The sequence below is a fragment of the Scardinius erythrophthalmus genome, assembly GCF_964197995.2.
Source record: "Scardinius erythrophthalmus genome assembly, chromosome: 8".
Taxonomy (NCBI): Eukaryota; Metazoa; Chordata; class Actinopteri; order Cypriniformes; family Leuciscidae; genus Scardinius; species Scardinius erythrophthalmus.
This window is the reverse complement of record NC_138228.1, coordinates 4,879,930-4,885,303: the sequence shown is the minus strand read 5'-3', so window position 1 is coordinate 4,885,303 and position 5,374 is coordinate 4,879,930. Positions and strand designations below refer to the sequence as shown.

At 34.6% G+C, this 5,374-nt stretch overlaps 1 long non-coding RNA gene across 1 annotated transcript; it reads left to right on the top strand.

The window, feature by feature from the left end:
• Positions 1 to 1,666: 1,666 nt before the first annotated feature.
• LOC308694850 lies at positions 1,667 to 4,417 on the top strand. The gene is made up of 4 exons (XR_014030647.1): positions 1,667 to 1,909; positions 1,984 to 2,050; positions 3,293 to 3,458; positions 3,894 to 4,417. It is a non-coding gene; the product is annotated as an uncharacterized lncRNA (long non-coding RNA).
• The last annotated feature ends 957 nt before the right edge of the window (positions 4,418 to 5,374 follow it).

Here is a 5,374-nt window from a genome sequence, read left to right as displayed (position 1 = left end):
CAGATTGGATTGTGTTGGTAATAGGCACTTACCTAACGCTAAAAGATGTTTCGTGCCTCTAACAAGTGCTTTCGATCTTCTTTCGGATCTGAATGGTGTGTGGAAAACACTTGAGTTTTGCCACAGACTCGTCCCAGCGTCTAGAACGCAACTGATGCTTTTTCAAGCGTCTCCATACTTGAAAAAACGCGGAAAACTACACTGTTAAAAATTGCTGTAGTTTTTACAGTAAATATTTACAATAGACTACTGTATTTTAAAATTTACAGTATTACTGTATTTTGCCATGTGGGAGCATGCATGTTCCTATGACTTGTGGAAACATGCTTACCGGTATGCAGTAAATGCTACTGGATATCACGCATATACCACTGTAATTTATTTTATTTATTTATGTTTTAAGAAAAAAAAAACGGTTGCAAAAGTTTTTGCTTCACAAGTCAATAACACTAAAGTAATAGTCAACTGTAATAAATACAGCCTTTTTTTAGCGAATTATTTACACCATTTAAACTCTGACATTTGATTATATAACGTACACCTCTAGTACTTTAAAACTGTTGGCTTTTAAAAAAACTCCCATGATTAAACAACGACATCGGCGTAGCGCAGTGCGTGTGATGTCATTTCGTCAATCGTCATCTTCAGTGGACATCTTGGGGGACCGTTGGGACTTTCCACGCGCTGCATCATCATCACCACTCAATTTTCGCGCTCACCTCATGCACGCTAAGTTTACCGAAGGAGGACGAGGACCTCGAATGAGAGTGAGACGACGAGGTGTGTAACGCTAGTAATTCATGCTTTAGTAGTGTAAACGTGAAATCCTGTTACATCCACAATATATTAACTATTATTTTTTTTATTTTTTTTTGTGACGTTTCAAAATTGATAATCTAGATTATTTGTCCAATTTTATGATACTGAATTTGCTTGATGAGTCCAGACACAGATGAACGATTAAGTTAGCTGGCTAACGTTAACTGTTATATTTTCTTCACCGTGAAAGTGTGGCCGTGCTGTCATTTTATATTAGTGCTACATTTTTGTTAACTGTTCGGTATAAAATGATTTTACATTGTTGTTGGTAGTAACGTTAGACATGTAAGCTTTTAAACATTGCAATTAAATTGTGTAGGTTTTATGCAACTAAATAGTGTTTAACTTGACTGCCAAGCCATTAGCTAATGTAATAGCACGTTTTTGTTCGATTTAAGATGGTGTAATTAAGTATTTTTTTGTTTTATTTTTATGTTAATATTATTTGTAAGGGTGCTTGGTATTCATATTTGTAATTTAGTTGTTAAATAGAAAGTAGTGTAAACGTGACATTGGTATTTGCTGTGCACATGCTTTATTGCTGTGCATTTATTAGCTTGTGAAGGGTTTTTTTTTTTTTTTTTTGGGCAGTTGAACATGTTCTGTCACTTTTGTAATAATGAGAGCAGTACAATCCTGAGTTTTGTGCAGCATGTGAAATTGCATAGAAATGTGCATAAATCAGGATTTAGATGTGGTGTACCTGATTGCCCACATATTTTGTCTCTCTCAGTAAATTTCTTCTGAAGGAATGTCTGGAGCCGATAGAGGAGAACTTCACAAGTTGATGGAGGTCACATATTACCGTCAGCGCCACCTCCACCACTGTCTGAACTAAAGAACTCATGGCCTTACCTGTTTTGTCTGAAGGGGATCTTTTTACATTTCCAATTGCTTACTGAAAATCATGGAGAGCATTGAAGGGAAAGGAAAGAGGATTCTAAGATTTTTTCAAGAAAAGCCAACAAACAATGTGGTGTGTGCTGTTCTGTCGAAGTATCAAGAGGGAAATTCTATGGTCCTGTGCATCTTGCAACTCTTAATGGCCCATTTTAAAGAGAGAACAGAATCCCTTATAATTGAAGCTGATGTAAGTATAACATTTAGATTTTTAATGTGTTAAAGATTTCATTGAAATGCTAAATTAATTTTTGTTTTTCTTAGGCAGCAGCAACTTCAGCCGACATGGAAAGAGAGGGATTACCGGATTCACCCGCACTGATCATCCAAGGTTTTTTGCTTTACTTTGTGTCTGTGTCTCCATCATATAAACTTTTCTTTGCTCTCTAGCTTTTAAATGGATAACTGTTTGTCCTGTACTGTTTTTTTTCTTCTCACTTTAATGGCCATTTTAAAAATACAATTTTGCCTCCTCTGTTCCTGTATTCTATTTCACAATTCTATTCTCATTCCTATATTCCTTCCATAGTTAGCTCTCTCTGTGCCCTGTTTTTTTTTTTTATCTCTGAACCATTCTCTCTCATTAGTAACAAAAATCCTTATTAGTAACATTAATCTTCATTGTAAATCCATAGTTTATAGTGTCTTTATCTAAAAATAAAAAATTACATCATGATTTACTCACCCACAAGCCATCCTAGGTGTATATGACTTTTCTCTTTCAGACAAATGCAATCAGTTATTTTAAAGAATGTCCTGGCTCTTCCAAGCTTTATAATGGCAGTGAATGGAGGATGAGATTTTAAAGCTCTAAAAAGTGCATCATCCATCATAAAAGTAATCCAGGAAAAAGTAACTCCAGGGGGTAAATAAAGGCCCTCTGAAGCGAAGCAATGTGTTTGTGTAAGTAAAATATACATTGTTAAACAAAAGTCGACTTATGCCAAAAGAAAGTAACTCCTGACATGATGTATAGTGTAAGCTTTAACGCCTCTCGTGGTTCAAACAAATAGGGCTGTGTAACAAACTTAAGGTCTTCTCTTATATCGATTCGAAATCCTCAGAAATTTGTCTTTAAAAATTATTGTTTTAGACTTCTAATTCGAGTCTTTTTTTTTTTGCTCTATCCTCTGCACTTACGTGTTCTTCGTTGCGTCAGGTCAGAGTTCACTCTTTCGCCATAAATATGCTGAAAGCTAGATATTTTAATTTAAATGGTTTTAAATATGGATATTTTTCTTAAACAAATGCATCGCTTCACTTCAGAAGGCCTGAGTCATGTGGAGTACTTTTATGATCGATGGATGCACTTTTTGGGCTTCAAAATCTTGGCCGTCATTCACTACCATTATAAAGCTTGGAAGAGCTAGGACATTTTTTTAATATAACTCCGATTGCAATTGTCTGAAAGAAGAAAGTAATTTACTCCTATGATAGCGTGAGTAAATCATGGTAATTTTCACTTCATTTCATTCTTTTCAGACTATCCCTTTATCATGAGCTACCCATGAACCATACTTTTACAACACTTATTAATCTATGCTCTGCCGTATTTTATATTTATTTTTTATAGGTGAATCCATGACCCCAAGCAAGTGGATGTCAGTCGAAAGGGAAGTTGTCCTGGGCCCATTTTCAGAGTCATTTGTTGAGGGCCTGGCAGCGTTGTTTGCGACCTATTACAACTTAAATCTTGCTTATCAGGATGACGCTGCATGCACGCTGGAATTTATTCAGAGGTATTTCAGAGCATAAAATCTTACTCTATATTTATTGTGGACTTTCAAATTTTCTTGACTTTTTTTTTTTTTAGGTTTTCAATTTAGGATAGTTTATCAGGATTAGATATTTTATGGAAAAGTTTTCAAATGAACAAAAAAAAAATTTGCTAACCACACACTGAATAGAGAATTATTTTCATGAATAACTAAATCTAAAATTACTAAAATTAAATCTGTATAATAATGATATAATCTGTACATTTTGTTTATTGCAAACATGGAAGGCTAAATATTTTTATATTAAAATTTTGGATAAAATTAAATATGACCCTAACTCTTCATTAATTGAAATTAAATGTAATTTATGAGTTGTCTGACAAATTTTGTATTTTATTGTTTAAGTGTATACTGTTTTTTTGATAATTGGATGTTGTGTGTTTTTTTTTTCCACAGAGGACTTGTGGGCATTAACCTGGAAACTGGATCAAAAGTTGCTGCTGGAAACAAGAAAATGCATGAAATGAACCCATATGTATGCACACTGTTACGGAAACTATGGACTTTGAATGGCTTGCCATTTAAACAAAAGTATTCCAATGGAATTGATACAAGAGACTCTGACCTGATTTCCAAGTTCATGATTGATGTTCAATACATTCTTGCCTTTTTTTATGGATTTGGCAAATTAAAGGTAGGCACAGTTCAAACCATTTCTTTTGTTTATGACTGAAGTTCAGTCACACTTTAGGGATGTGTGCCTTGTATAGTTGATACTTAAAGGATTAGTTCACCTCAAAATGAAAATTTCCTGATAATTTACTCATCCCAATGCCATTCAAGATGTTCATGTCTTTCTTTCTTCAGTGGAAAATAAAGTTTTTTGAGGAAACCATTTCAGGATTTGTATCCACACAATGGATTTCAATCGCAACCAATATGTTGAAGTCCAAATCAATGCAGTTTCAAAGGGCTTTGAAGTGCTTCAAACGGCTCTGCACGATCCCAGCTGAGAAATGGGGTTTTATCTAGCGAAACGATCTGTAATTTTCTAAATAAAATAAAAATGTATATACTTTTTAACCACAATTGTTCGTCTTGTGCTGGTCTGCTACGCGCCATGCATTACGTCATCACGTTGGAAAGGTCACGGGTCACGTCATCGGTCTAAGTTATTTGTCTGTGTATTCCGGTTCAAAAAGGTAGGGAAGGGCGAAAAATGTATCTAATTTTCTCCTCCAACTTCAAAATCGTCCGACATTTTTGTTTTAGTTTTTTCGTGACCTTTCCAATGTGATGAAGTAATACGTAGCGCATCTCGGAGATGGTACAAGATGTGCATTTGTGGTTAAAAAGTATATATTATTTTTTTAATGACCAACAGTTTCGCTATACAAGACCCTATTCCTCAGCTGGGATCGTGCAGAGCCGTTTGAAGCACTTCAAAGCCCTTTGAAACTGCATTGATTTGGACTTCAACATGTTGGTTGCGATTGAAATCCATTGTGTGGATACAAATCCTGAAATGTTTTCCTCAAAAAACGTTATTTATTTTCCACTGAAGAAAGAAAGACATGAACATCTTGAATGGCATTGGGATGAGTAAATTATCAGGAAATTTTCATTTTGAGGTGAAATAATCCTTTAAGTGCCGCTGTTCTCAGTGGTTCTTTCCAAGGCTAAAGCCTTTCATTTAATCTCCATTTTTGTTTCTCCCAATATATTTTGGAATCTGGTGCTTATGTTAAATAGCCATTATTGCACAATAAATTTGTTATATTAATGAAAACCTGTTATTGTGAGTTTTATTTGACAAAGGCTGAAACTTACAGCAAACGTACACACAAAGCAGTGAAAAATCTCAAATGTAGTTAGTGAATTGAATTCCACAGCAAATGCTCTAATTTACTGTAAAATGTATAGCAGTACATGTAAGT